This window comes from Arachis duranensis, chromosome 1 (genome assembly GCF_000817695.3).
Source record: "Arachis duranensis cultivar V14167 chromosome 1, aradu.V14167.gnm2.J7QH, whole genome shotgun sequence".
Lineage (NCBI taxonomy): Eukaryota > Viridiplantae > Streptophyta > Magnoliopsida > Fabales > Fabaceae > Arachis > Arachis duranensis.
Window position 1 is genome coordinate 46,023,954 of NC_029772.3, and position 13,099 is coordinate 46,037,052.

The window sequence follows — 13,099 nt, forward strand, 5'->3', positions numbered from 1 at the left end:
AAAAGTCTCTGCCCACTTCACACTTTCTCTCTGCAAGTAAGCCAAGCCCAATTGAAGAAAGAAACTGCTTCAAGCTCAAAGATCCAGAGGCCCAAGACTTGAAGAACTAACTAGAAGCTGAGAAGAGTAGTATATATAGGAGTAGTTTTGAAATAGAGAAGAGCTTTTTGGGGGAGGAGCTAGAAAAAGGGAACTACTCTTTGTATTTACTTTCTGGGCACTTCTAGCTTTATCATGTATTCTCCATCTTTGATTTTGATTTCTAGAGCTATGAACAACTAAACCCCTTTCATTGGGTTAGGAAGCTCTGTTGTAATTTGATGGATCAATACTAAATTTCTTATTCTTCTTCTATCTTTCCTTTTGATTTTACTTGAAGGCTTTCAATCTTCATCCAATTGGATAGTTATCTTGGAAAAGAAGCTATTCAAACATGGATCTCTTGGGATCCTTGAAAGAGGAATGAAGAGATTAGCTAGAAATGCTTTCTCATGCTGGACCAAATTGAGTGTGGATGGGTATGTGGCTATAACCCTCTAAGCATTTGATTTGGGAAGTGCATGTGGTATAATCAGTGACCACACTTCATCTCTTCTCATGAGCAATTGACCAAGGAATTGGCTATGGATCAAGATTTGAGAGATTGAATTGCAAGAAATTGTGATTCAATCACTTAAGATTGCCAAGGAGATCAATGAGTGCATTGATTGAGGAAGAGATGAAAATGAAATTGATCCGGAGAATGCAACATCTCCTAAGCCCAATGAACTCCCCATTTCTGATCTTACCAATTCTCTTTATTTTTTGCAATTTACTTTTATGAGCAATTCCCCCATTCCCATTTACAATTCTGCTATTTACTTTCAGTCATTTACTTTCCTGCCATTTTAATTTCTGCAATTATCAACTCTATTCATGGATTCGCTCAACTAGATCATTCCTCTAATTAAAGTTGCTTGATCAATCAATCCCTGTGGGATTCGACCTCACTCTATTGTGAGTTTTTACTTGACGACAAATTCGGTACACTTGCCGAATGGGAATTTGTTGAGAGACAAGTTTTACCCCGATCAACTTGCAACTGGAATTTATTCTGAATTCTAGACCACGCAAAAGTTCTAACGTCAAAATGGCACCGTTGCCGGAGAATTGCAAACGTGTGCCTTATTATTGGTTATTGTAAATATTTTGCAAAAAAAAATATATTTTTCTTTTACTTGTTTATTTGTTTCTTCCCTTTCCCCTTATTTCTAATAGCTACTATGAATTCTTACCCCTCTCGCTTTGAGTTTGGTTCTAATTTTGTTGCAAGGAAGGGAAGCTATAACAGGACTATGTATCAAGGTCTAAGCAATCAAAGATGGACGGAGCCAAGAGGATCTGATCAACCCTTTAGGCAACAACACTTTCCAAGATATCACAGACAAAGACCATCTTACAATGCATACCAAGCTGATAGATATGGTGGACCGCCTAATAGCTACCAACAAGCCCCACTGTATGCTCAGAGACCATCCTCACAACATAACTCTGAACCACCACACTCACAAGCCCCTTTCCACCATTCACCTCCATATGAACCATATCCAGAACCACCACCTCAATATACACCATTTCCATATCCTTATCAAGAGGAACCACCTCTGTGTTATGAACCTTTTCTCCCAACAAATGAAGCCTCCTATCCACCCCAAACCTCCATGGAGAAAGCATTTGCCGATCTAAACTCTACTATACAAGCTCTCGCCGCCCAAATCGGACCACCAAATACCCCCAATATTCAACCCTCGAGCTCCAATGCACTTCCATCTCAACCACATAATGATCCACCCATCCCATCACCACCATCCATGGAAGAGCACCAACATCCATTAATCCAAGAGCAACATGATCCCACTGATACTATTGACATGGAACGAGAGAGAAGCGATTATCTTTGCGACTCCATACTTCATAAGGAGCTAGAGGAGGCACTAAAGGTGAAGGTAGTAGACACCCTTGAAGTTGACAGCGCGGTTGAAGAACTAGTGAAAGAAGACAACAAGGAGGATTTTGTGCTTGAAGGTGAAGAAATAGTTGAAAAGAAATCGATTACCTTTCCGATGTTCGGACATTCAAAGAACCCCCATGGTTTCATGTGGGAAATCTACTGAAGAATGTAGCAAAAAGGAGAAATTGGGCACTCCGGTGGATAGTGAGCAGCACGATTTGATATTGGAACAAGTGGAGGAAGCCAGAATTATTGAAGAAGAAGAGGAGGCAGTAGTTGAAGACTTAGGAGATGCTGAACCTCCATGGGAAAGTCAAGTTATAGAGCACCCTTCAAAGACGTTTGAAGCTGATGTTGAGGAGGGTGTACAACCTCCAAAGCATATCATAGTTGAAGACTTTGAAGGAGACGATCAAGAGATGGATTCAATCATTGATGAATTCTTATCTACATTTGAATCCTCTTCCATTGGACTTGATATGGAGTTTAAAGAAGATGAAACACAACATCCCATGCCCTTGGTGAACAATGAAGAAGAGATTAAATTGGAAGAAATTCACCAAAAGGAAGAGGTTGATATTGAAGATTACAAAGAGGTGGAAGATGTCGAAGAAGAGCACAAGGGAGTGGAGCTTGCACGTTCATTAGAAACACCTCCCCCTAAGTTGCCATCATCCTTCACAACATTCAAGTGGGTAAAATTCATATCCCTTAGCTTTCTAATTCCACTTGAATATGGGCTACTGGAGACAGATGGTCAACTTAGAGCTCTCTGTGGCATTAAGAGTAAGAAGAAGATGGTCAGTGATAAGATTTATCCTGCAAGGTTCAACATGGTTGTGTGCTCAACATTTAAACGCAAAGGTTGGTGTAGAGCTCAATTGAATGGGTCTAGGAAGTTGTCTGGCTTCTTCAGTGAGAATTCAGACTATTTGCCACCCGGCTTGAACAATATTGCTCAACAAGAAGACGGGTGCAAAAGCAAGATTTGGGACCTCGGAATTCAATCTAGAAATCAACACTCTTGGGGCCTTGTCACTTGCTTTAACTTACTTGAAGGCTTTCTGCACCTAGTTTGGGACCCCGGAGGCTACTGGAACTCCAAACATTGGTGGAGATTTCTGGATGAGTTCAAGCACAAGCCGCCATAACAGGGAGCTCCTCAAATGTCCAACTTAAGAATTTAACTAAAAGTGCTAGGTGGGAGACAACCCACCATGGTATGATCGTTCCTTTTTCAGTTTTCATTTTTATTTAGTTTTATTTGTTTTCGAGTTTTATTTTATTTTATTGTATTGAACCTGGAATTTTGCATAACATTCATATTAGCATTGCATTTTGCATACTGCATTATAAAAAAAAAGCACGCACGTGCGCTGTGAAGAAGAGAAATTGAACAGAGAGTCACGCGAGAGCGTGGCTGGAGGCGTGCCCGTGGCATAAATTGTCCCATGCGACCGCGTCGCTGACGCATCTGCGTCGAGTGGGAACACTGGCCTCCCACATGACCGCGTCACTCATGCGGCCGCGTGCCTTGGAATTCGACGTAGAAAAGGTGCACGACCGAAAGTTGTGCTAGAGTGGTGTTAGATTGGTGCTAAACGCACAATTCTTCCCACGCGGCCGCGTGACCGACGCGACTGCGTCATATCCTCATAATGGCCACTCACGCGACCGCGTGCCCCACGCGATCGGGTCACCCAATTTTTGGCAATTAATGATTCTGAATAGAGAGTTGTGTGAGCGCGAGGCTACCATCGCGCCAGTAGCATAAAACGGGTCACGCGACCGCGTGACCGACGCGATCGCGTCAATCTATATAGGCGCAAGTCACGTGACCGCGTGCCCCACGCGTCCGCGTCGCTTGCGCCGCACATCTTATCCTAATTTGCCAAATATCTTATCTTTTTTTCCCCAATCCTAATTTTTCCCTCCCTCATTTCTTACTCACTTCTTTCCCTTCTCATTCTTCTTATCTTTCATTTTATTTATTTGCATATTTCCTCCATTGCATTTTAATTTAGTGCATATTTTTCTTTTCTTTTCTAAATTTATTATTTTTCCTTTGGTGTTGATTTTTTTTATTTAACTGTTGCATCTTTTCTAGTATAATTTTTAGTGACTTGTTTTCCAATGTTGGGTGATGCTATTTTTCTGTCAATGTCAATCTTTTATGATACCTGTATTCCTTTTGCATTGATATGAACTTACATTGTCTTTCATTACCCATCTCTTCCCCATTGTTGTACATTTTGTACTAACTGGCATGCCATGGCTTCTATTGTTTTCTCACGTACATGTTGAAGCTTCCATGTAAATGAGACCCTTATCATTTGGCATTAACCCAACCATACTTCATTTATTTTCTTATCTTTATTTCTGGGTTACTTTTCTTCCCTATTTTCTTTCAAGATGGCCACCCAGAAGGGAAGCTGAAGACGTTTACATGGAGAGAGAAGACAAGTCCATCTGCACAATCTTTGGAGAAAAGCATCAGTTGGAACAACACGTCCACCTGCACATCTTAGAATGCACCGAGGACGGTGCAATCTTTAAGTGTGGGGAGGTCGATACCGATCTCCATGGGTTAGTTATTTCCTATTTCAACACCAATGTTTTATTTTATTTGATAGTTCATTGTTGCATTTGCATATTTGTTTGATTTTTGCATATTTTACTACTTGGTTAAAGTAATAATTTCTTTTGCAAGAAACTTTTTATAGCATATCACTAATTTGAATAAAAAATTTTTTGTTACACTTGTTTGAAGTTGTATTTGGAACATGGTTTTTGAGCCAAAGAACACACAACCTGTGAGATTTTGAGCTTATTTATATGGTTACATTATCTAACCATAAATTTTTATTCTTGTGTGTTTCCTTCTCTATAATTGCAATCTCTATTTTGTTCCATTCTATATGTCCAATATTTAGTGTATTTACATGTTTGCATATGATTGAGGCCATTATTTGATTTTAGCTCACTTATCCCAAATAAGCCTACCTTTTACATCACCCTTGTTAGCCACCTTGAGCCTTTTAACCCCATTCTGTTCTATAACCACATCACTAGCCTTAAGCAGAAAAACAAAAGTAAAAATCCCAAATTGAATCTTTGGTTAGCTTAAGATAGAGATTATGTATCAACTAAGTTTGGGGAAACTGTGGGAACATGGGTTAATAAGGGAATGTATCATGTTTCTAATTTATTTGAATATTGAGAATTTGGGAACCTACTCATGAAAAACCAAAATAGAAAAATTATGGGTGGCTAGGCATGATTTTAGAAGTTATATAGAATGTATGTATGTTAGGCGATAGCTCAAGTTACTCAAAGATTCAATTTATAGATCACTTAGCCATACATATATCCTCACCCTTGCCTTGACCCCATTACAACCTTGAAAAGACCTCATGATGTGTGCATTGGTACATTAAATATTTGTTGATTGGTCAGATGAAGAACAACGTTTAGAAAGCATGACTAGGAAAGAGTAGAGTGATTACCCTATACACTAGAGAGATTAGAATGATATACACTACCAGTGAGGGTTCAGTGCTTAATTCTATGTTCCCTGCTTTCATGAGCTATCTTCTTACAAGTTTACTTGTCTTTATTTTATATGATTTGAATTAGTGAAATCTGATTTATGTTTGTCTTGGAGAACTTATTTATTTTTAACCAAGTAGGTAGAAACATTTTTTGCATGTAGTCGCATTCATATAGATAGGTTGCATTTCATACATCCTACCATTCCTCTTCATCTTTATAGCTTTTCTTGAGCTTAGCATGAGGACATGCTAATGTTTTAAGTGTGGGGAGGTTGATAAACCCATATTTTGTGATATATTTTGTGCTTAGTTTGAGTGATTTATTCAATCCTTCACCCACTTATTCATATTAATTGCATGGTTTTACTTTTCCTTCCTTATTATGTGATGTATGTGAAAAATATGTTTCCTATGCTTTAAAATTAATTATTTTAATTACCCTTTATTACCATTCGATGCCATGATTAGTGTGTTGAGTAGTTTCAGATCTTCTAAGGCAGGAATGACACAAAGGATGGAAAGGAAACATTCAAAAATGGAAGGAAAGCACAAAACAGAGTTTCTGAAGAAATTGGCAGCGATGCGACCGCATGGACGACGCGGCCGCATGCCAAGCGCGAAGAAGCAGCGACGCGGCCGCATGACTGATGCGACCGCGCACCTAAAGAAGGACACCTATGACGCGGCTGCATGACTGACACGACCGCGCGACAAGGAAAACTCCAATTGACGCGACCGCGTGACCCACGCGGACGCGTGACAGAGGCCATGCACCAGAAATTGCAGAAAACGCTCATAGCGAGTTTTGAAGCCCTTTTTGGCCCAAATCCAAGTCCAGAAGGCATAGACCAGAGGTTATGAAGTGGGGGAATGCATCCATTGAGGGGAGTCTCCGAATTTTTAGTCACTTCCGATGATTTAGGTTTAGTTGGAGAGAGGTTCTCTCCTCTCTCTTTAAGATTAGGATTTAGATTTAGGATTTTATTTGCTTTGAGGATTATCTTTTTATCAGGTTCAATATTCCTTTTTCATTACTTGCTTTTCAATTTAGTTTATGAATTCTTCTATGTTACAGATTACTCTTTCGAATTAATGTTATTTGAGGTATTTCAGTTAATATTGCTTTCTTTTATTTATGTTATTGATTATTCCCAATCTGAAGACATTTTTATTCCAGTAGATTTAATTCCTTTTCCTTTTGGTCTTGGTTAAGAAATCAGTAACTCAGGAGTTATCTTAGCTTAACATAATTGATAACTGTTATCTTTGCTAATTGCGTTGAACTTCAATAATCCCAACCTTTTCTTAGGAAATAAATAGGATTCGAAGGTCAAACTAATTAGTCCTTTGACATTCCTTTGCTTTAGCAAAGGTTAACTAAGTGGAATTAAGATTCAACTTTCATTATTATTGATAAGAATAACTAAGTCTGGACTTCCAATTTCTCATACCTTGCCAAAGGGTTTGCTTTACAGTATTTATTTATTTTAATTGCCATTTAAATTATTTGCCATATTCATTCCTCATTCTCAAACCCCAATTTACAATCTCCATAACCAATAATAAGAACATACCTCCCTGCAATTCCATGAGAACCAATAATAAGAACATACCTCCCTGCAATTCCTTGAGAAGATGACCCGAGGTTTAAATACTTCGGTTATCAATTTATTTAGGGGTTTGTTACTTGTGACAACCAAAACATTTTTATGAAAGGACTTTTGTTGGTTTAGAAGCTATACTTGCAACAGGAATTTATTCTGCTAGACCACGCAAAATTTCTAACGTCAAAATGGCGCCGTTGCCGGGGAATTGCAAATGTGTGCCTTATTATTGGTTATTGTAAATATTTTTCATAAAAATATATATTTTTCTTTTACTTGTTTATTTGTTTCTTCTCTTTCCCCTTATTTCTAATAGCTACTATGAATTCTCACCCCTCTCGCTTTGAGTTTGGTTCTAATTTTTTTGCAAGGAAGGGAAGCTATAACAGGACTATGCATCAAGGTCTAAGTAATCAAAGATGGACGGAGCCAAGAGGATCTGATCAACCCTTTAGGCAACAACACTTTCCAAGATATCACAGACAAAGACCATCCTACAATGCATACCAAGCTGATAGACATGGTGGACCGTCTAGTAGCTACCAACAAGCCCCACCGTATGCTCAGAGACCATCCTCACAACAAAACTCTGAACCACCACACTCACAAGCCCCTTTCCACCATTCACCTCCATATGAACCATATCCAGAACCAGCACCTCAATATACACCATCTCCATATCCTTATCAAGAGGAACCACCTCTGTGTTATGAACCTTTTCTCCCAACAAATGAAGCCTCCTATCCACCCCAAACCTCCATGGAGAAAGCATTTGCCGATCTAAACTCTGCTATACAAGCTCTCGCCGCCCAAATCGGACCACCAAATACCCCCAATATTCAACCCTCGAGCTCCAATGCACTTCCATCTCAAGACAAGTTATAAAAGTAATCCCTGAAAGAGACCTAACAAAGGTCCAAGAAAGAGGATTACAAAAATAACTTAGAAGAGATCGACCTAACGAAGTCGGTCTCCTACAAAACAAGTTATAAAAGTAATCCCTGAAAGAGACCTGAACAAGGTCCAAGAAAGAGGATTACAGATATATCTTAGAAAAGCCTGACATGACAAAGTCGGCCCAAAAGACAAAAGTTATAAAAGTAATCCCTGAAAGAGACTTGAACAAGGTCCAAGAAAGAGGATTATAGAAATAACTTAGGAGGACCCGATATGACAAAGTCGGCCCAAGCGACAAAAGTTATAAAATTATTCCCTGAAAGAGACTTGAACAAGGTACAAGAAAGAGGATTACAGATATAACTCAGAAGAGACCGACAAGAAGAAGTTGGACCAACGAAAGCTACAGCTTGGACCGACAAGAAGAAGTCAGACCAACAAAAAATGTGCGCTAAAACGGACATAGCTTTGCCCAAAAAGCCACGGCTCCACGACAAGGCTATCAAAATTGCTCAGAATGACTAAAAAGTGTTCTACGAAAACACTAAAAGGTCGTCGGACAAATTAGCCCCAAGGACCACCTCAACCAAGCAGAAAGTGGACAAAATTAGAAGTGATCAAAAGAGGTCGGACAACAAAGTACCGACACTCTACAAAGATCCACAAAAATGGACAAAGACATCTCGCAAACGGCCAGAGGAAGCCCAGGAATGTTTTGCTAAAAGGTACGAAGTCTTGAAAAAAGATACTACTTAAAAAGCGAAAAGCACAGCCTTAAAGACAGAGCTAAAAAGTCATCCAAACAAACTATAAAAATGTTCCCCATCGGAACATTACCTAAAAAGTTGTTGGATTATGACTAAAAAGTTCGAACAGCGAAGACAAACAAGTCGGAAGAAGGCTGAAAAGTCCCTTCAACAAAGTAAAAGGGACAATACCATACTCGCACAAGGAGAAACTACTCAAAGATTGACCAAAGTCAGGATGCTTGAGCACGACTTCCCCGAAGAGATCGAAACTCTGAAAGCACAGTCTCACGGAAAAGTCCGAACTCAAGCAGGGGCAAATTCATACAGGTCGACGTCAGCTAAAGAAGAGACGCAAGTACGAGTTCAAAAAAGAACAAGCCAAAAGGTTGGGAAACAACTTAAGGCTCAAATGCGCTTAGCCAAAAAGGATACAATTCCACTCAAAGAAGGCACAATCTCAAACAGGACTACGAACATCATCCAAGACTAAAAAAAGGTTCTATATAAAGAACACTAAAAAGTCATTGGAAAAATCACTAAAAGTCCGGATATCAAGCCGCAAGGACAACTTCGCCAAAGCAGAGGGTTGTCAACACAAACTTAAAGCAAGGCGTGATCCAGAAGGCAAGGGTAGAAAACCACGCTACCACTCAAAAGAGGTTGGACTGTGAAGTACCAAACCTTTAGAAAATCTGCAAGATTGCAAAGCAATGAAGAAACAAGCAAGACAGATGCTTGAGCATTACTTCCAAAGAGATCGAAGCTCTGAAAAGCACGATCTCATGGAAAGATCGAACTCAAGCAGGGGCACTGTTCATACCCTGGGTCAAGGTGTCCGACCCGGGATGTTTAGCGACAAGCCAACCGACCTCTTCAGGTCAGACTATCCGACCTCTTCTCAAAGAGCTCGGCCAAATCGCCAGAGGAGCCCAAAGCAGGCCCAAAATAAAGGAACACAGCCCAATCTAAAGGCAGCCAAAGCCCAGAAAGATAAAGGCGGTTTCCCTAAAGATAAGATGACTTCACTCAAAGATAAGATAAGATAAGATAAGATAAGATAACTATCTTATCTCCAGAGAGGTTACTCCTCACCATTATAAATACACTGGAGCACCCAGGTATAACTCATACTCTGATTCTACTCAATACCTGCTTAATACCCTTGCTAACATAAGCATCGGAGTCCCTTGCAGGTACCCCCCACCCTCCAGGGACGAAGGATCAGCACCACCACCAAGTCTAACAAGTCGGACACGGCGGCTCCAGCCACCATCAACAAGTCAGACACAACAGTTCCGACCAGTACAAAAGATCTCGTCCGAGATCGATCTACAGTTTCAGATAACCTTCGGAACACATACCTTGCCAAGAGATTTTCTAATTATTAATTTATTTTTCTCGCCATTTAAAAATACTTGTCTCTTATTTCAAAAACCAAAAAATATACCTTTTTCCATAACCAATAATAACACACTTCCCTACAATTCCTTGAGAGACAACCCGAGGTTTAAATACTTCGATTATAAATTTTATTGGGTTTTGTTACTTGTGACAACCAAACTTTTGTACGAAAGGATTCTCTGTTAGTTTAGAAGCTATACTTACAACACGATTATATTTGTGAATTTCTTTACCGGTAGAAGTCCGTTCGTCACTGGGTCTCTAAGGACTCGATCAGAATCTGAATAGGCTACGGCTCTAACTAAGGCTTTGGCTGAAATACTTGGAGTAGATTTGGTGTAGAACCAGTGTATGTCACCTCGGGCATAGCCGGATCGTAAATGTAGTGTGGCAAAAATTAATGATGGTCACATCACGGATGCATCATGTCTGTCAGAGGTATACCGTAGGGCATGTTTGGATGAAAATAAGGGTTTACAATGGGTACTCAAAGGATCCTCCATTCTTTACATACATCCGGGTACGGGGCTCAGACAATAGAATCGCGATGTTGAGGTCCTCAAACACATGCTCCTCTGGCATATCTACAAATATAACTCTAGTAGCTTCAATCAAGTCGGGGTCCTCTATCTGTGGGAAACACATAGAGGAAAAAGGGATGAGAACTTATATGGTTTCCAACAAGGTACTTGTGTGAAACTGCACCTCTCTAGTAATTTCTAGGTTTTTGGGCTCTAACATCATAAATTATGGTTCTAGTATTGTTGGAGTATAAGCTCTTTCTCCCCAGATAATCTTTTAACATGCTTCTAGTCCCGTTGGAGCCTAGCTCCTCCTTACTAGATAATCTTTTATCATAGTTCTAGTTCTGTTAGAGTCTAACTCCTCCTTACTAGATAATTCTTAACATGGTTTTGGTTATGTTGGAGTCTAAGTTCTCCTCACCAGATAATCTCTTGGCATGCTTCTGGTTCTGTTAGAGCATATCTCCTCTTCGCTAGATAATATTTTTACCTGGCCAGTACATTTTTCCTGGGGGCGTCTCTCTGCCCAGCCTGTACATTTTTTCTGGTAGGGTCTCTCTGCCCAGCCAATACATTTTCTCTGGCGAGGTGTTAAAGCATCTTAGGACTTAACTCTATCTCTTCTTATCTCTTTTTTTGCTTTTTCATTATCTTGGTTCTAAAGTCTTTTAGACTATGTCTTTTATCCTAGATATTCCATGGTAATCTCTTTTCTTACAGAATTACTAATTCATATTTCTCATGAGAAGATTCACCTTCACTCTCTTTGAGTTCAAGCTCTTGAATTCAACTAGTAAAATTAGTATTCCTACTTAGTTAGGTTTGGTTACTATAGAGGCAAGCCCGTCGTCTCAATTTTGCCCCTACTTTAGAGATACTAAATAAATTCGTAATCATGAAAATTTTATGTCCACACGATCGTGTTGGACTAAAGTTTCTAACAAGCGTTGAGTCATCCTCATCCAATTACCATAGCTTTAGAAATTATAGGAAAATAGTGAAGTTACTAAAGTTCCAACCTCAGGGCACCTTGATTCCTTACAAGGTCGATATACATCGTAACATGTCTCTGTAATAGCTATCTTTCTTCATAAAGGTAATCAAGGTATATAAAACTATGTTTTGGCTTTAGTCCTAGTGCAATTGGATTAAAAATAAAATTTATATAAATTTTTTAAGTTATTGCTTGAGTTTAGGAAGAACCAGATAAAGCAACATGCAACAACAATTTTTAAGTTATCCAATGCACCTCAAATTTGGTATGACTCAACTAAACTCTTCTAAGTTTCACTCGGTTCAGATTTCAGTACAAAATCATTTTAAATGAAGGAATTATTCAGATTTGAAAATGGTTCTATTTAAAGTAGTTTTGCTTCACCAAAATAATGAGCTCTTCTCCTTTCAAGTTGCATAACTTATTCTCTAAGATGTGTATTAATCTGAAATTTGAACTTACCATTCAAGACATCGCAATCTTGCATTTGACATAAGTTTCCAGTAAAAAATCATCCAAAATTAAAAGATATGCAAATTGGAAGTTACTATTATAAAATCTGAAAAATTGGTTTTCTGCAGAAAATGACTAAACTTTCAAAAATCATATCTTCTAATTTAAAATTCTAATAAGTCTAAAATTTAATGGCAATGAGATAGAATTATCAAAGTTTTATAAAAGATTAGTTTTACATAAATTAGATGTCTAGAATGAGAGCAATAGTTCAATGAATTTATTGACTTTGCTGCCTAAATTCTGTAGCTTCTGGTTTTGGCTCTACAATACTGAGCTTCTAGAATCAATGACCTTGGCTCCTTCTAAGTTGCATACTTTATTTTCAAGATTTCTAGTTAACTTAAAAATTACACTGAATATACTAGACACCTTAAGCATATATTTACCACTTGTTCTAACTCCAAAGTCAACCAAAATTGGGAATTATGCACATTGAAAGTTGGTACTATTTTGCAAAATTTTGTTTTGGTAGAACAGTGAGCAGTACTCTTTTCAAGTTGCATAACTCTTTCTGTAAAGCTTGGATTATCTTGAAATTTGGACCAGTTATACTATACATCTCTATCTTTTGTTTTTCACTGGTTTCATTCTAAAATTCATTCAGAACTAAGAATTATACATGTGGGAAGTTACTGGTTTTGGAAAACAAAGATGATTTTTTTTGTAGAAAAGTGTTTAGTTTAAAAAATTCATATCTCTCATCAAAGTTTTATCATTGAAATTTTATGGGATCAAACTGGACTCATTAAAGTTTTATTTAAAATTGGTTGCATGTCATTTGGACTCCTAGATTAAGAGAATAAATTCTTCAAATTATTGATTTTTTTGCATAATTTTGCAAAATTTGTTTTATCAATTTTCTCGCAACTCCCT